General features: G+C 43.7%; 1 protein-coding gene across 3 annotated transcripts in view; it reads right to left on the bottom strand.

Annotated features, from left to right (window-relative positions):
• The window catches only part of ARHGAP6 (Rho GTPase activating protein 6), a 283141-nt gene that overhangs the window by 155580 nt on the left and 107532 nt on the right, over positions 1 to 20029 (bottom strand). The window contains exon 1 of one of the 3 annotated variants that reach the window (XM_066619644.1): positions 10282 to 10357. The exons of the other annotated variants lie outside the window; for them this stretch is intronic. The gene's annotated coding sequence lies outside the window, so the exon portion shown is untranslated. Of the gene's footprint in view, positions 1 to 10281; positions 10358 to 20029 lie in introns of those variants that run through there. 3 annotated transcript variants of the gene reach the window in all.

Below are 20029 nucleotides of genomic sequence, written 5' to 3'. Positions count from 1 at the left end.
CCTAAAGAGCCGCGCCTCACAGTTTGAATAGCACTGCCTTATATGATGCCCAGGGAATGCTTTATAAGGGCAAAACGTGTGACTTCCAGTTTCCCTCCAGAGACCAGAACTTGTGGAGATTTTTTTGGCAGAAATGGCCATTCTGAAGCCTATAGAGGCTGTGGGTGGAGGAACGTGACCTCTGCGGGTTTTAGAAAGCCTTCCAGAGGTGACTGGAGAACAACTCCTGGAGTTTGCTTCTGGAGGGCTCAGGCTGGGCCAAGACTGGCACAACACAGGTCCAGGGGACCCACACTGAGCCAGATCTAAGGATACATAATCCATAGCTACAGAGGCCCCACCTGTATGTGTTATTATAATTAACCAACTCGTATTTAAATATTCAATATTTAATAGCCAGAAGACAGCCATAGTCTTTATTTAAAACCTGACACCATGGCTTTCCTGCTGTTGAAAGTAGACTTCCTAGATCAGCCCCAAATGACAAATGTCTCAAGACTGCTAGTATTCCGCATCTAAGCCTCTTTTCAAGAGAAAAAAAATTATACTTGCATAGTTTACAGTTATTTTAGGAACAGAGTATAAAGTATAGGTAAGACCATAAATCCAAGTGTGTTACAAAGAAACCCAGGTCATACATGCTATGAATGTACAATCCAGTAACAATTCCATTTACAGCTCAACTTTTTTTCATTCAAATTTAGTCTGGAAAATGAATTATCACAACAGGGTTCTGTTAACCTACTCTTAACAGCAGGAAGTTTAAATCAACACATTTGACAGTATAACCCCAAGATTTATATTGGTTAAGGGGAGCAAAAGGATTTTTTTGCTGGTTGAAAAGTATTAGCTATGCCTGCTACAGCATTACGTGCCGTTAGCCAGAAGACACTCAGCACAGAACATGAAGAAAGAACTCTACCGGATCTTACTGAGGGGGCTAGCAAAACAGATAGTTGCCATTTTCAGTGGAAGTTGCATATGTTTATATTATCTACTTTTTAATGGTTATAATAAAATAGAATCCATACACTATAGAAAGTTTTATAACTTTCTACTCCAAATGTTCGACCATTCATGGACAAAACTAACACTTGCTCTTTCCTCAGTTTTTTTTTTTTAAACCACTCATGAAGTTTTGAACCTTTGAGATCTAAATGTTTGAATTTGCAATATCAAGTTCAGTGCACAATAAATGCAGAAATCTTTTCAAATGTGCACCAGGGATAACATTCTAAGAGCTGTGTTGTAACTTATTACGTTTCTTTTTTAAAAACCTACAAATCTAGATAAGGGTCAGGCTCTTCCCAGGGGAACGTTAGACACCAACACTTCCTTCAAGTTAGTGAACTCATACCACCAAGTTTAGAGAGGACTTATTACACAGAAGTTTTCAAAAGCCTTTGTGCAAGGCATAGAGTAGTACCTAATCAGTATCCAAGTTTGTCAGGGGACACCTTGAAGAGGGGACTAAGACCTCAGCCTCCCCTCTCAAGATGGTCTGCTGATATGTCACGCTGCCAGAGCATCCTAGACCTTTCACATAAAGCCAGAAGTGAAATATAGTGGTGTATTCTTAAATTGCAAAATTCTCAAATCTAATGAAAAATTAAGCAATAATGAAGTGTAAGTGTAAGTGAATAATGAAGTAAGGGGAGCAAAAGGGATACTTTCATGTTCTTGACACTATATCAGATTTCACACTTCTAGACATTTTAAAACAAATTTTCATCTACAAATATTAGAAAATGGAAGTAACTGAAAACAGCTAAAATAAAGCCCAAATTCAAATTATCACTTAAATGAAATGTCTATTAGAATGCAAAAAAACCAAAAAATTCTATATTTTGAACATTTATATTTTGAATTGGTAAACACAGTGGCTAAGAGAAAAATCAAGAGGTCCCCAGTCTGGCTCTCATCTCTGACATGAACTTACTTAGGGACCAGTCCTGTCCAATTTTCCAGCACTGGTGCAGCCATGCCAATGGGATGTGTGCTGCATCCTGTGGTGGAGGGACAGTCACGGAGGCCTCCTCAAGGTAAGGGAACATTTATTCCCTTACATAGGAGCTGCATTGCAGTTGCATCAGCGCTGCAAAGTTGGATAGGATTGGGCCCTAACAATCCTACGTATGTATCTACTCAGAAAACAGTCCCATTGTGTTCAGCTTACTGACAGGATATTATAGGATTGCAGCCCAAGTAGCCTTAAGGCAAGACACACTCAGCTTCAGTTCCCCATCAGCACTATGGTGATATTATTTCCATTACAGGGTCGTTGTAAAGATTATAACAAAATAACTTCACGTGAAACACCATGCACACTCAGAAAGCTATACAAATTATAAATATTACTGCATCCTGCCCAGAGTGACATACAAGCAACACAGTACAGTTCTTACAATCACAGACAATTTAAAAATCAAACACATTTTTTTAAAAATCAGTGACAATAACAGTACAGTAAACAACAATACTCCCAGGTAACACCTCAGCAATCAATCATATATGAGACTTCAACCTTTTCATATCTGGGACCCACTTTTAACTTACAATTGCAACATAGAAAGTCACAGAAAGTTTTTTTCTGCTGAATATGTGTATATCACCTTGCTCTCTCCCACATACAAACCTCCCTTACATCTATTCCTTTCTAGCAATCAGAGTAAAAAGACAATAAGAGTGATACCCTGCAATATATATTAAGATGTGACACAACCTGGTAGTGGGTCCCAACTTAACAGTTGAAGAGCAGTGGTTTATCAAAACTCTTATTGCTAAATAAGTTTCTAAGTATACAAAAGATTACACCTGACATAAAGGAAGCAGCCTGGAAAAGCTCCTTTTGAAATACATTCTACAACATAGATGCAACAATGAAAAGAACATACCTTTCAACTTTTATTAGGAGAAATGATGGACTGTGGTTCCTTGCTATAATGTAGCTGCAGCAGAAGCCACAACTGTCTTCTAACAAGTGCACCTGTATACACTTTGCTAAGCAGAGACAGATATCTTTGAGATCATAGCATAGTTCGAGACCACAGTACAAGATCATGGCATAGTTCGAGATCATGATATTGCAGAAGTCACAGTGGCAAAGGGCTGAGCAAGTGAATCTCCCTGGGCAAGAGGGGTCACAGGGATAGAAACAGGACTACGAAGCAAGCCTTTCACATGGCAGGGAATTACTAGCCTCGAAAGTGGTTGGGCAAGTAAGCCAAGTTGCCTTTCATCAGAAAGGGAAGGACAGAGGAGACAAGGGCACTTGGAGGGAAGTGACCTGGAAAAGTTGGCTGACCAGCCTGCACTGGCCTCAGCAAGTTGGTAAGAGAAAGAAAGAGAGAGAAGCCAGGAAGTAGGGGGTTGCTCAGTGTTACCATCCTGGGTAACTATCCAGTTGGCATGTGGTTCTTGGAGGAAGGGGGAAGCAGGGCCTAGGAGAGAGGGGTAAAGGGGGTAATTTGTACCTGGGCCAGGGTCAAAATGGGGGCCCAGGAGCCAAAGGAGGGGGGCCCAGAAATTTTCTGGGATCTTACATTTTCCTATCTACTCAGACCTGTTGCCCACATAGGATGCTGGGGACACAACCATGGGCATGCATCTGCAGCTGCTGTACCTACTGACAAGCCATATATGCTAGAGGAATACATACATGACACTCCTTAACACAGTGTCAAATCTAAGAGGAAACTGGACTGCTACAGTAGCTCTTCGGCTAGCAGATCTACCACGAAGGAGCGTACAGGAGCTCAGGAACACAGCAGTGGGATTATACGTAGTTGCTTAAGAAGCAAGTTTTGGTACACACAGGACACTTTCCATTCTAGTGTGAGCCTAAATATGATGCTAACTTTCTGCAATGATTTTCAAAAGATTTTTGATTTTAAAAGACTTTAGAGAGGCTTAGGAGTGTGTTTCGTTTTCTGTATTACTGTATCTAGTTGCTGAAGCCACATGGGTGGGTAGACCTGGGCTCCAAAGACTTTCCCAGCTGTGTCCACCCTCACCCCCACTCTTTCACTCCTCCTGGCCCTCTTCTGCTCGCCTATCACCACCCTCCCCAACTGTTTCACCCCATGCGCATAAAGCACATTTATGCCACCTCGGGAGTCAGCAGGGTTGGCATAGATGCTTGCACCAGCTCTTGGAGGCCAGATCCAAACCCTGCACTGGTAAGTTTAGCCGAGGTAGACTAGTGCAGGGGGTGGGAAAAGGTGGGTCAGAGGTGGGGAGGGGGCATTTAAGGGTGGGGGAAGGGCAGCCTAGAAGGCTGATCAGGCTTGGGAGAGGGGTGGGATTATCCATGGTAGCACAAGCTGAATCCCAATCTCCATCCCTGGCCCAAGCAGAGTTACATGTCACAGACCTGAGTAGCTCCACAGGGGTGACTGAGGCGCAACACCACATAAGGAGAAAAATATCCCCTTACCCAGAGTTGCCGTCCAGCTGGAATCTACTTTGCACTGCATACAGCACTAGCAATTTGGCCTGTGTGTCCCAGCGCAAATTAGGATTGAAATTTAAAGCTTCATCTCCCCAATTCTGGAGGTGTGAAGACTACATTGCCATTTAAGCCATCAATAAACCATCCAAACATAGAGCATTGAATAGAAGGCTTAATTAACTAGTATGGGAAGGTCAGTTACATATCTCAACATCCAAGTTGCTGGCTTGTCATAAAAAGTGTGATCTTCCACTTCAGAGAATCTGGTCTCCTGACATTCTAGTCTAGAATTGCATTATAATAATTCTGGTCAGCACAAATTGGCCCGTTGCTTTCCAGGTAGGCATTCGGCACCAAGTACCCTCATGAGTGCATGTCTCCTGCATGCCTTGCATTAAACAGAAATGAAACCAAACCACTCTGTACAAAAGTTGTTTTAAAAAGAATTTATATCAAAAACTGTTAGTAAGTGCCTTTTCAGCATCATAGCTATTCAGTTTCATTTTCATCAATGAAACAGTGCTGTAAACACAGTGTGGGTTTTTAAAAAAATTAATTTTGGATAATTGTCAAGTTCAAACAAAAATCAATGTAATTAAATTAAAATATCTATCTAGTGGTTTACTCAACTGTATCCACAATTTTGTAGATCATGTATTGACCATGCAAACATTTTCTCTGAAGTTTAGCAAAACAAAACATGCGTACACACACCCACTTAGCGCACAAAGTATTTTGTAATTGTGTTGCAGTGCAGGCATCCATAGGGACACTATTACATAGGAAGAGAAAATTAGATTCTTGGTAGTCTTTATTTTCCCAAGGAACAAATTTTACATCCGTGACTCAACACTACATCAGAACAGAAATGTTAGCTTTCTGTTCTTTCCAGTAAATTGTGCTACTTTGCTGTGCTTATGCAACTGACAACAATGTTTGAAAGCCAAGTTCCAATTGTCATGAAATGGTTTTCATTGATAAAAATAATAGCTATGAGTACAAACAAGTTGATTACAACACATCATATTATTAAAAGAAACTGGTCTACATTCCTCTACAGGTTTCGTTGGGTCGTCCCATCCCTTCTGGCCATGTCACCACACTGTCCTTTCATGAGGACAGGCCTGGTGCTGCTGGCCAACTAATCATGGTGGCGCACCTAGACCAGCTCACCTGTCTGGGTTGGACAACACTGCCACATACTGGGACAACGCGTTCATCAAGCTGCCCATCAGCACGGCGAGATCTCTCTCCTGTCCAGTCACAGACAGCTCAGAACTCATCAGGATATATATGAAGTTTCCGTTTCTTGCCCCAAAGTACAATTGGTTTGTAACAATTTCTCCACGTTCCTAATAGTCCAGTCACCCACTACTAGGGACTCCCTGATGATTATCATCAACACAAGAGGATATGGACTCATCATCCATGGAATGGGTCCCTAAAGGATTGTTTCCCTCTTATTCATAACACCCTTCTTCCACTCTTTGTGAGAAGTGGGTATCTTAGCCCAGGAGAGCTGTGTCACATCCCTCAAGGTATCATACACAGACCTCTCCGACTTGTTCAGCTTCACCAGGTTCGCTACCTTGGCTTCAAGGGGATGAATGTATTTACTGACAACTAAGAATTCATTGTACTTACAATTTGTACTCAGACAGACTGTTATTTTACATAAATTGCACTAGCAGAGATAGCAACAACAAAGCTTACACGTTCTTAAATTGCTTTAATGTTTACATATAACATATGTAATGTTTACATATGGGAGGAAATTAAGCAGAGATAAGGTAGCTCGCTGCTTGAAAAAAAAACCACAGCTACAAACGCTACACAGTCCAGCAGAAGGAAGTGGTTTCTCAACTGCTCAACTTCTCAAGACATAAATATAATGCAATCTTATCACACACATTTCGCACCAGGACCCACTTTTTAGAATGAGCATCTGTCAGGACCCACTGGAAGTGATGTCATGAACGGAAGTGACATCGTCAAGCTGGAAAGTTTTTAACAATCCTACCCACACTTACCCAGGAATAAGTTCCATTGACTATCATTGTTAAAAGAATGCACATAGTAGCTTGTTAAAAGTACAGCTCTGTAACATTTCCCCAAATGCAGTCACATACCTTGGTAGCATCAAGTCTAATCTATTAAAAATAAGATATTGAAATGAATGGAGACCCACCTGAAATTGGCTCACAACCCACCTAGTGGGTCCCAACCCACAGTTTGAGAAACACTGACATAAAAGCTTAAGAACTAAATAAGAGTTTCACATTGACAATACTTTCAAGTCCCCATGAGTCATCTTTTCATCAGTGAAATGAGGAAAGAACAAGATCTCAATGTGACTCTGATTCCAGTATCATCATCTTTAAAGTGCATTATACAGCAATGTCTTAGCTTCAGCAGTAATGATTCAATTGGAAATTAAAGCTGCTATGCTACATTTGGAACATTTTTTTTTGTTCTCAAAAACATATATCTTAAGACATATTCAGAGCAGCTTACAACAACATACATATAGCAAGGAACAAAAACAAGCAGAATAAAAAGAGAAGCTGTTGAAATACTGTCAATCACAGAAGATAATATGTCCATCAAACAACATTCATCATTTATCACTTCTCTCCCCAAAGTCTGAGTACTCTTTAAATGTAAGCTACCTCACAGGGCTCTTCACACAAACGGTACCTTGGCACATTCATTGTTAGTCCTTATCTAGGTATAGTTATTCACATGTTCCACTCAATGCAAGTAAATCCCTATACAATGTAATTACGTATATTTGTTGATCCACAAACAGAAATGCGCCGTATAGTCATTCACAAAAGGGATGTGTTCAGACAGCTCTACATGTAAACAGTATAATATGAGGACGGCCCTTACGTTTCAGACCATTTCATGTGCAAAGTGTCTTGTGAAACAGTTCCGGAGATGAAAAATCCAGAGAAAGTTGTATTATTTTGTCTCATGAAATCCAAAGTAAATAAAGTTTCCCTCCAAGCATAATTCAATTCACTACATCAAGCTGACTCTCATATTACGTATAACAAACAAAAGCATCACAGGGTAAAGCACATTATCCCCTCACAGACAAACTTTGTCTTAAAACTTAGACTGAAGAATTATTTTCTTTCATTTTAATTACTGTAGGATTATTAATAATGATGCAGCAGGCTCAAGACATCCAAAACCAACTACTCCAGCAACACACATTCAAAACTGAAAACCTGAAATCTCATTGGTGAGAGTTATTCTAATAGGGCTTATTTCTCTATTACACCTCTGGTTCCAGACAAACAGATGAAGTGGCACCATTTCAATTCAAGCAAAAAGGGAATAACAAAAACCAATTTGGCAAGTACCTTTTTACAATTATTCTTCTCAACTACTAGCCATTAGATTCAATCCCATATTGGGCTGCCACATGAACTATGCCCCTAGGCAGACCATCCAAGAGAACTGATTCTTTCAAGTGTTAAGTTGAGGTAGGAACAATGTGCACCCCATAACTGCGGCGCCATTCTCTTCTTGCTCACTCTCTTGGAGCTTGCTTTCTCCTCCAGAGCCACTTCTACGTGGCCAGATAGGGAGCATGCTGTAAACTGTCCTACCACTGTCAATTTAGAAGCAGCAGCACTGGAGACAGAGAAGTGGTGCTGGATGGCATGGCAGGAGTGTGCTACCTTGTGCTCACACAAGACAGGTGCCCTGGCACTGCCTGGGTCTCTTACTGGTGGGCTGCTGGCAGCAGCACAGGGGTTGGCAAAGGGGTTATGGCACAAGATAAGTAGGTGCCAGATTGGTTTGAGATATCTTGAGCTATTTCAGAGCAAGAAGAAGGAGAAATTCTACAATGGGACCAATCTACACCACCACTTTGTGAATAAGGTGGCCTGACTCACTGATAATCAACTTTATACAATTTCTTAGAAATATTGGTGGTTGTGGTACATAAAAGGGAGGAATTTTGGAATGTGACAACCAACTCAGAACTGCCCTTCCACAAATCCCAGTTCACTGAGGAACTAAGAACATAAGAAGAGCCCTGCTGGAGGAAAATAAACCAACTTGGCATAGTAACTGGTTTTTTCACTGGTTTGTCTTGGCACGTCTCTTTCCCCTTTACTGAGTGTTTTGAAGGACAAATTTGCCGGACTGATGGTATAAGATGATGGAAACTGGGATGGGGGCTCTTTGCCTTTGCATTCTCTGAAGCACTTTAACTTCTTCAGTGCTCTGAGTTGGTGGTGCTTCAAAAACAGAAAGCATCAAGGATTCAATCCACATAGAAGCTATCCCTTCTCCTATTTAAATCTATCTCCCAATGGCGCTACTACCCAATTCCACTACTCACCCCCTACTCTCACCAGTGCATGCACACACACTCACTCCAGGGACATGCAGCATAGATGTTTACACCCAAGGAGGCTCTCCTTACACCAGCTTTCTCAGGTGTAAGGAAAGCCTCCTCAGGTATAAGCAGGCAGGGCAGCTGCAGTGCTTTACCATGGACTATGATGGGATGGTACTGGGCTGGGGCACCTCCCTTATGAGGAAAGGTTACAGTGTTTGGGGCTCTTCAGTAGAAAAAATGTACCTGAGGGGGGACATGATTGAGACATACAAAATTATGGGGATGCTCTTTTCCCTCTCACATAACACCAGAACCAGGGGACATCTGCTAAAACTGAGCACTGTGATAGTTAGGTCAGACAAAAGAAAATATTTCTTTACTCAGCATGTAGTTCATCTGTGGAACTTCTTGCCAGAGGATGTGGTGATGGCAAATGCCCTCGATGCCTTTAAAAGGGGACTGGACAAATTTCTGGAGGAAAAGTCCATTTTGGGTTACAAGCTATGATGTTTATGTGCAAACTCCTGATTTTAGAAGTGGGTTACCTCAGAATGTCAGATGCAAGGGATGGCACTGGGATGCGGGTGTCTTGTGTGCTCCCTGGGAATTTGGTGGGCCACTGTGTGATACAGGAAGTTGGACAAGTTGGGCCTATGGCCTGATCCAGCAGGGCTGTTCTTATGTTCTTTTGCCTCACCTGCCATACCTGCACCTTGTGTCCCTAACTCACTCATTGTTAATGGCTTGCACCAGGAGGATATGCTCACCTGCTGACTCCATCCTCATGCATTCAGAGAACATGTTGAAGGCATGAGAAGCCTTATCTCCTCCGAGGTGTGCAATGCTGCCACCACCTCTAGTGGCCAGCAGAGGAAATGCATGGCCAGATGAGGAGGTAGTGGTGGCAGCAGCAGTGCTAGAGTGGCTGGAGGCAGGAGTCAAGCCACACCCTGGACAGCATGCTTGCTCCCCTCCCTCAGACAACTGTTTCCATTGCCCCCACCTTGTCTAGTGGCCTGGGGAAGGAATGCTCCTGCCCTGCCATTTCTGCAGGGACGAGCAGAGGTGCCAGCCTTCTGCCCACCAGCCACTAGAACGAAGACCTCTGCATCCTCTTCCCTGCGAGAAGAGGATGGGCCTGCTGCAGGCAGGGTGGGGCGCAGTGCACGGGCAGCCTGCCTGCCCCCGCACCCACTGAGTGGGCGTAAGTAGAGTCTGCAGCCCGCCTGGACCAGCCCTGGCGGGGGGCGCTCTCCCTTCCAGCCAGGGGTCTGCGTGGACAGAGGGAAGGGGCAGTGCGAGCCAGCAGCTGCGCAGCCACCGCTCCAGGGCGCCAGCTGCGAGACGGGGAGGGCTGCAAGACTCTCCCCTCCGCCCCCCCAAGAACTGCAGGGGGCTGCTCTGAGGGGGACGAGGCGCCCTGCCCGGCCCGGCCCGGCCCCGACTCTCCCGGGGCGCAGGCACTCACCGCGTAGTAGAGCGCGGGCTTCGCCTTCAGGAGCTGCTCCCCGGGCGCGGGCGGGGAGCCCCCCGCATCCCCCCGACGCTGCAGCATGGCCGGTCCTCAGAGCGCCCCGCAGGCAGCCGCCCCCCGCCGCGGCATGGCGCGCCCGCAGCCTCCGCAACTTCTTCGCAGGCGGGATGCGTCCCGGCCGAGCGGGACGAGGGCTGAGCGCGCTCCGCTGCAGGCGCGGCGGCTGCCCTGAAGGGCGGGGCGGCGCGGCTTCCTCGGCCCTCCCTCTCCGGCGCGCCGCGCTGGGCTGCCACTTGCCCGGGAGGAAGGCAGGGGCGCCTCCGGCCAGAGCAGCGGCCCTGGCGCTCGCTGCCCGTGCGCCCCCTCGGGGAGCCTGGTGGCGCGCTCCTTCCCTGGAGCCCGGGGGTCCTGCGGAGCGCTAGAAGAGGCGCGCAGCCAGGGCGCGGACAACCAGGGGTGCCTTCCCCCGGGGTTGGCTCTCAGCAGGAGGAGGAGAGACCCGTCCCTGGAGGAGCGGCAGCCACGCCACAGGCGAACCCGCAGCCTGGCTCGGGCTTGGGCTGAAGAGACCAGCTCCCCGACGCACCTGTTGGACGCAGCAGCAGCGCTGGCGAAGGAAGAGGACCGAGCACTGGTGGTTTCCATGCCAAACAGAGCCCTGCTACTGATGTGGGGGGCAAGCAGAGCCGGCCCCCCCACAACATGCTTACTCTCATTGGCAAACTAGAAGTATTCAGCTTTCACCCCCATTGCATACACTGGAGTGTTGCATTAAGCTTAAGATTTCAGACTGTGCATGTTTGTTATACGTGTTCATATATGAAGTTTGCCTGTGCTTAGCCTCCAGTGCACCACTACCCAGGACAACCAGATGTCCTCTTTTTCCAGGGCATATCCTCTTTTTTTAGCCTCATGTCCTGGAAAATAACTTACATGCCCTCCATTTCCCTGTGAGCAGGCAGTGGATAGCCTTCTTGGAATTAATAAATTATATGTAATGTAGTTTTAAATGTAATAAGTAATCTAGTGTTTAAATTAACCCCATGAAATCAATATACATGAATGTTTTTAGTGTGGTCTTGGTTGTCCTTCATTTTTCTTGGATGTCCTACATTTTGGGGTGCCTTGTCCTCTTTTGCAGTTATGATAACTGGCCACCCTGCCCTGCCATACTCAGAAGCACCAAGCTGTGCAGCTGGACTTATTCCTAGGTAAGTGTGCATAGGATTGGTGCCTTAAAGCCTGAAGCTGTTTTCAGACCACACACACTTTGTATTTTCCAGATACAACATTTCAGTGCTAGAGTATAGATTTGACTTTCAAAGTGAAAAGTACTTTCTGTCCTGATAGGGTCCTGGTTTGCAGGGCTTCCGCTCCTTTCTGCAAGGTAGGTTTCAGAAAGTGGTACTGAGGGGATGGCTTCTTGGCCAGGAATAGCCCAGGCTCTGGGAAGTGAGCAGGATTCAGGAAGCACCAGCTATGGCATTCACTACAGTTCTTGTTGAACTGGAGGCCAGCTGGCACCTCTTCTTGCTACTCAGTCCCTAAGGTCTAGAGCAGGGGTCTCCAAACTCCAGCCCGGGGGCCAGATGTGGCCCGCAAGGAGCCTCTGTCCAGCCAGCGGCCAGCCTCTTGCCCCTGAAAGCCTCTGGCCCACTCAATTGAACATGACCAGAGCTGTGCTCTGATTGCATCTGGAGGGTGTTCTGAGGGCCAGAGAGGCTGAGTGAATAGGCCCACTCATTCATTTATCCATTCATCTAAGTTCCATCTCTTATTTATTTAAATTTTATATTTAAATTTTTTTTTGGCCCTCAACACTTCGCCAGATATTTCATGCAGCCCTATGGCCAAAAAGTTTGGAGACCCCTGTTCTAGAGTAAGGCTGCAATCCTATGCAGCAAACTGGAGTGTCTTTAATTTTTTTATTGAAAATTACACTAGATTTGAACATTGGAGATCAGCAGCATGCACTCCTGCAAACAACTTTTCTGTGTTCTGCCAACTTGAAGCTTAACTGGTGGTGAAGCTCAAGAGGGGCCTTCTCCTTGGTGGCACCCAGCCTATAGAACAGCCTGTCAGTCAAGTTCAGAGCAGCCCCCTTTGCTGGTGTTGCCGCAGCACACAAAAAATAGTTCTTATTTTGGCAAGCTCTTTAATCCTGCGGTGTGCATAGTGTGTTTGTGTTTTCTCTGTTCTTAGAGGTTTGCTCTTTGCTGCTGAACTGCTTCATATTGATGCTTTATTTGGCTTTTGGTGTATTACACATGTATTCAGTGGTGTAGCTAAGGGGGTGCAGGGGGTAGCAGTTGCACCGGGCATCAAGCTTTAGGGGGGCAACAAGCTGAACTTGACACTCGTGACCAAAATTGTGAAAATCTTGGTATGTATGAATACCATCATGTTACATATTATTGGAAAGGTAATTTAATGCAGAATGCAATGAAACAAACTGCACTGGAATATCTGTATTCTGTCCAAAGTTATGGCCAATTAACCAGAAAATGAAAACACAACTGCCTTATGGAACAAAGTGGATTTTCTTATCTCAAAACTGACCTATGAGTCTGAGTGCCAATGAAATGTTATTATTTTATTGACATGGTGCAATGACATGTTATCATGACAGTGTCTTGAACCAATCAGGGGCACACTTTTTATTTATTTACTTAATTAAATTTGATTTTGTCTGGGGGGGCTACAAATCTTCTTTGACCCCCAGGTAGCAGATAGATGGCTTAGCTATGCCACTAACTGGGGGGAGGCAGCAGAGCAAGTGGGTGGCAAACTGCTGGAGGGAGGAGGTGGGTTCCTCCCAATTTTCACTTTTCTAAAAGCCTAGGCATGATGTCACTTCCGGTTGTGACATCACTTCCAGGGCAACACTTTGAGCTTAGCACCGGGCTACACGATCATTAGCTACGCCACTGTATGTATTTAAAATTGTTTATTAACTGCTTTGGACTCCTCCTTTCAGGGGGAAGGAAGAAGTGGGACAGAAGTTTTAAAAATAAACTGATCCAAATCCTAGGCAACATAAGCAAGTACTGAGCTCTAGCACTTTCCTCCCTATGTACACTTAAAAGTACATAGGCTTCAACGTGAGCTACTTTAATCAATCAATGGAAGACAAACAGAAATCTGACACAAGCTGTACATGAAGTCTGTTCATACAACCTTTTTGTGGGTTTGGAATTGACACACAAAATCATTCCCCTATGCAGAGAGCTGAACTGCAGCTTCTCTCTTTTCCTAGTTCACTGTACTAAGCAACACCCAAGAGTGCTCAACAGACAGTAGTAGTTATATTAAGGCCGCTTACAGGCGCTGGATCATGTATATTCACACTGAGGGGAAAGCAACAACATGTAGGAAGCAAGCCCTGAAACAGCTTTGAGTTTTAAAGGTAACAGATTTATTTTCCTCTAAGGAGCTGCACAATCCTACTGCTTGTTTCAGTTTCATAGTTGCTAATGAAGAAATGACCCAGATTGGTTAGTGCTGACGATAGTGAAAACTTTTTTCTAGTTGTAAATGATCAATTCCAGTCTGAGTTGTTCATAAAGAGGCTGGTTGGGTAGGTTTTCTTGCTGCTGCTGCCTTTTTTAGCTCTCTGCACTAGGATAGTAATGTGTTGGTATTTTTATTTTGTTAAGCACAAAGGGGACATGGAAAAGCTATTTTAGCATCATATGGAAGAATTAATACAGAGGCAGGGTGTGCTTTCTAACAACCTTTAACTTGCTAACCGAAACAAGTTGCAGAAGTAATACCTGCAAAAATGTTCCATTAATCTGCTACAGGTGGAAGACGGAAGTACTTCATATGAGATATACAGCAATGAGAAAACACAGGAGAGCTGTCTACAAGGGACAGTTCTGATGCCATCTAGGTACCAGACTGTTTATACAAGGAAGGAATGGACATAAGCTTCATTCTGTTCCAAACTGGAAAGGAAATCAGTGGGTCTAGTTCCTTGTACAATGGAAAGCCATGAGTAAAGGTATTTTGGACAAATGTTTTGTGCTATCTTTACATTTTCACATAGATAATATTTGTTTTTTGCCAACTCAATTCATTTAAGGTTTCAATGAAAGTTTTCCCAAAATCTTCCAGCTGCACACATCACTGGAGATCTCAGACCCAAAATACATGTTATATCCACTATAGATGACATGTACTTGAACTTTTACCTTTACTCATGAGTGGGGACCAAGGCTTGGATTGGGGTCATAGCACTGGACTAGGGAGTATTTAACAGTTTACCTCTGCAAATCACTCTCCTGGGTCAGCTAATTAACTCTTAAAGTGCCATTTACTGCAGGGTTCCCTCAAAAATCTTGTAAGCTACAAGACTGACTACAGATCTTGTAAACCTAACAGATAGCTTAGGTCTCAGATATAAGTCTCTGGAAAATCTATTTCTCATCTTCCTTAAGACAATGCTATAGACTGGAATCATATCAAGAATACTTCCCTGAACATTTGAAGCAGCAGATCTAAGGCTGCACTTGTATAATTTTTCCAGTGGGCAATTTTCCAACTCAGTTTGGAATAAAATGTTCACTTTATGGAAATCATACTTCCAGAGGAGCAATTATTTTCAGCTGACCAAGCTGATTAAACTAAACATAGTTACTATGACTTTGTGCTGTCCAACAGCTCACAAGCACTGCAGATTCAAATCAACAAGACCACTCTCCAACCACAACCAATTAGAAATATAGGAGCAGACTCACTTTCATCTTTCTCACCTGTCACTGCAGAATTGGTAACAATGGAGCAGATCTTATGAAACTGAGCTCTGTGTCTTCCAGGCTTGGGAAGTAATTAGATAACTCAAACCATAGTTTCAGACTTGAGTAACTCTTACATTTTAAAGTTAGAAACTAGAGTGGTTTTAAAAAAATTGCGCAGTTATCATTACACACAGCAGAGAAGTTTAATTCAAGGCAGAACACTTCAGGTGCCATCAACTCTCCATTCTCAGTTCTGACTACTTCCATACTGTCTTATTTATATATGAAAAATTTATATAGGTGGGCCCTGAATCCACAGATCCAGTATCCACAGTTTCAATTATCCACGGATATGGGGGGACTCGCACACTCACCCTGTGCCCATTACAAGACTTTTGTTTTTTCATCCATAGTGATGCCAGCACAGGTGTTTTTTTTTAAACTAATAAACTTCCTTGCTTAAACTGAAGAATTATTTCTTAAACGGAAGAATGTGACTACGGGCACAGAGCGGGTAGGCTAGAGGGAGACTAACAAATGTAAGCAGCTGCTTCCTGATAATGTTTGTTAGTCTCCCTCTAGCCTGCCTGCTCTGTGCCCGTAGTCACATTCTTCCGTTTAAGCAAAAATACCTGTGCTGCCATCGTTACAGATGAAAAACAAAAGTATTGTAACGGCTGTGAGGGGCTTCTATTAATTGTATACAAGAGTCCCCTGCATCCACAGTTTCTGTATCCACAGGGGGCCAGGAAAAGAACTCCCCCCTCCCCGATATAGGAGCCTACCTGTACCCCGCATGACTTAAGGCAGCAGAGAAAGTTGTCAGACCGACCTACTGCTTTTCATTTTGAGAAGTCACACCACTGAGAATTAAAGTGGCAAGGTGTTTCAGATCTAGTATAATCTCTTTGAGTAAAATTATCTGGTATAATATCTTTGAGTAAAATCATATGTGCAAGAAATGTGTAACTTGGACTTGGACAACACAAATGGTGCTGGTGGGAGCTGCATAAAATGGCTAAGAGCCAAGGGTTGAGAAGCTTGAGCACCTAGCCCCTAATGTGGTTTGCAGTCTGACTGCACATTTCCACCCCTGTGCACTATTTATAGTTTTTTTTTTTAATGCTATTGTTAAGTTGGTTTTTATGAAAGAGAACTCAAGCTGCAATTCTATACACACTACTCTGGGAGTAGGTCCCACTAAACTCAACAGGACTTCACATCTAAGTCAGTGTTTCTCAGACTGGGTTGGAACCCACTAGGTGGGTTGTGAGTCAATTACAGGTGGGTCCCCATTCATTTCAGTATTTTATTTTTAATATCATAGACTTGATGCTGCCATGGTATGTGATTGTATTTGGGGAAATGTGACAGATCTGTACTTCGAACAGGATACTATGTATATGCTTTTAACAATGAAAGTAAATGGGACTTACTCCTAGGTAAGTGTAGGTAGGCTTGCAGTCTAGGATTGTTAAAAATTTTCCTGCTTGATGATGTCACTTCTGGTCATGACATCACTTCCAGTGGGCCCTGACAGATTCTCAATCTAAAAAGTGGGTCCCAATGCTAAAAGTTTGAGAACCACTGATCTAAGTCAATATGCATAGGACTGAGCTATAGGGTATGCTATGAGCAAGATCTCAATCCACCTAAGCTGAAGTTTACAAACTAATGTAAGAGTTGCTAGCACAGAGGGCAAGAGTCAGACCTTTTTCCTGGACCCCCCCCCCCCACTTCAATGCAATTCTATGCATGACTACAGTGGGCCCTCGGGATCTGTACCAGGACCTCCCCCACAGATTAAAATCCTCAGAATGGAATCCACAGGTGCCACAATTACTCATCTGGAAGCTGCACCCAGCCCCCCCAGGTCACATCAGCTTCCCAGCTTCCTCAGGAGGCCTCTCCTGAGGAAGGAGAAGAGGCCCTCTGAGGCCCAGACTTGGCATCTTTGGATGCTCAAGTCCACAGATAAACACTGTACTTAGATACAGGTTTCAGTGTGTTCAATGGGGCTTATGTTCTTGTGTTACTTGAGAATAATTCCTTTTATTCTCTGTGGAACATGCTTTCAAGTAGGCACAAAAAGGGTTGTGCTGTTGTTCCTAGCCCGTATGCTGCACTTCTGCACAAGATCAGTATCAGTTCCTTTCTTAGATTTGGATTTGGAGTTACAAGCAGGGCAGTCTCCGCTCATACTTGACCTGGACATCTGACCATCTCAGAAGCTCAGCAGCAGGGATACTCCCCTTCTACCACTGCAGCTCCAAACTTGGAGCTGGGGGGAGAGAGAGCAGTGATGGTTTGGGATAAGATACATATTCTTTTATAAAGTGTGATGAATTGTGGCTTTGATTATATGAGGGGGAGAGAGAGATCCTGGACTGCTTTATAAATTCTATTTTTAGTCTATACACATGGTGGCAACACAGTAAAATGGCAAGAAGTCTGCAGCTGATCAGGGTAACATACGCATCTTTAGGAAAACATATTTGTCTTCTGCAATGTACGACGCAATCTTTAGATTCTGTTAGTGAACAAGAAAGCATTCTTACTTGCATGTTTTAAGGTCTCTGCCTTTAAAAATATTATCATACTATATTATAACTATTCAAAAACCTCTCCATTTTGAGAGGTAGGCTTCTCTTCAAAGAAGAGAGAACTTACAAAGTGTTGTCTCAGCCTCAGGTTGTCCTACTGAGGCAGATTTGCAAGCAGGCAGAGAGTTAACTCATGGCTGAAGTTAAGTTTGTCTGCCACACATTAGCATCTGTTCTCCATGTGTTAAGTGAGAATAATATGGCCTGCACACAAAATGGTTGAGGACATGATACAAAAGTGTTGTGCACTTTCCATACTGTATGTGCTATATAAGTAACAAATAGTAATAGTTCTGAAACAGATTGACTCAGCTCCTCTGTTTTCCTGCTCATCCATGATCTTTCTGTTTGTAAAACAAAAGCTGCTTCTAAAGGAATGTATAAACAAAGCCAATGTTTCCCAAGACAAAGTACTGCATAAATAGAGCTTGTAGCTACTCTTTCTGCTGAAGACGATGTATTAACCTTTCTGAGCTGTAGAAGACCCCAATCCCTGATGACTGCAAAAAAAGCCTTGTACAATGTTTGGTAACAGAAAGTACAGCGAGAAACATCCCAGCAGCATACAGGGATATTGAAAGCAACATATTCAGTTGGCTTCTATAGGACGTACTGAACAAAAGCATTGCTTAGTAAATGCTAGAAATGAATTAACAGTGACTAAAGTTTGATATTAACAGTTTCTGGACTAATTCTAGATTAAGAACCTTATTAGACTACTGAAGCAAACAGTCTATCAACATGACAAGCAGCCCAATCCTATCCTTCTCGGTGCCCGGAGGAACAGCAAAATGGCGACCACTGTATCCCGTGGGTGTTAGGAAGCCACCAGAGGTTCCCTACCCCCGAGTAAGTACACAAGCAGCATAATGGGGCTTCTCAAGTTTGTACTGGCTATTTTGCCAGTGCAGACTTGAGAACTTTCATGTTGTGCTTTTCAGCCCAACACAGAGGATAGGATCTGGCAAAAGAGGCCTCCTCCAGTCCCACCCCCTCATGGGCTGGTTTCTCCCCCTACCCCAAAAGGCCGCACCACTTCTCAATGCTCTTACTTTGCTCTGGTGGCTGCACAGCATCCTCCACCCAGCATTGGGCCCAGTGCCAGCGTTCCCTCCTGCCATGGTGCCATAAATGTGTTTAGCGTCAGCACTAAGGGAGTATAGGATTGGACCCTAACACACTTAGGGCGCAATCCTAACCAGCACTGACCTAGTCGCAATGAAGGCCCAAGGTAAGGTAACAAACATGCCCTTACCTTGAGGAGGCCCCCCCCTTGACTACCTCCCACTGCAGAATGCAGTGCACACCACATTGGCACAGCTATGTCAGTGCTGGAAAGTTGGTTAGGATTGCGCCCATAATTGTGTGCCTTCATAGACAACAGCATGATTCTTCCGCTACATTAAATGGATGGTGCTGGATATCAATCATGTATATGTATGGATCAGGGACTCTTCATGTTATATTAATACTACTACTATTTATATAGCATTGTCCATGCGCATAGCACTTTACAGAGAGTGAGAAACCAGATCCCTGTCCAATCAAAAAGGCAAGATCCAATGATATAAAATAACCTATCCTCAGAGCAGAGACTCATGAAACAGGGCAACTAAATCAACTGAAATTGACAAAATGCAGTCATTATGAATTAAAATAACTATAGATATGTCTGTGGTCCAGTAACTGAGCATTTTCCAAGGACATTATCTGTAACTTTTCCAAGGTAGTCTTTTACAAAACTAAAACTATCACAAAATAGACGATCACTAGTAACAGCATGAATCCTCTCCTAGAGGTCTAGTTAAGTGCCACGCTCATCTGTGATTTCTCCACAATTAAGAGTAATTTAGTAAAAAGTATGGAAAGTGTTATTTCTGTTCTAAAGCATGATCTCACTGGTTAATCATTAATAGAATTCCAAACTCTACACAGTGGCCTTCACACTATCTTAATTGCTGAAAGGTCTTTGGTTGTGTAAAAACACAGGATGCGATCCACCAGGACTCACTTCTGCCCAAGCCATGTACGCATTAATTGGAGTTAAATGAATAAACAACCTCAATGGGAACTGCTATGTTTGCAACAAGCATTAACTATTTTACTGACAACAATGGGGGAATTGAGCTTTAGGGAATCATTACTGGCAAAGGGATTTATAAAGAACTGAAGAGAAACAGTGGAAAAATTATTAAGAAATCTTGACACTCCGATCACAGGTCAGCTTTAAGAATGTGAGGAAGAAGCTAGCTTCCACTGGCTTGGATTTCTTCACGTCCCTGCTCCTTTGTGATTAATATGCTCAAGGGAAAATTTTGGAGAGTAATGTTTGTGTTCAGGCAAAGCCAAAACACAGACAGATTGCCAGACTGTGGGTCAAATCCTGTCCAATAGTCCTGT

This window comes from Tiliqua scincoides, chromosome 3 (assembly GCF_035046505.1).
Source record: "Tiliqua scincoides isolate rTilSci1 chromosome 3, rTilSci1.hap2, whole genome shotgun sequence".
NCBI classification, from domain to species: domain Eukaryota; kingdom Metazoa; phylum Chordata; class Lepidosauria; order Squamata; family Scincidae; genus Tiliqua; species Tiliqua scincoides.
The sequence above is the reverse complement of the archived record's forward strand: the minus strand, read 5'-3'. Positions and strand labels throughout refer to the sequence as shown.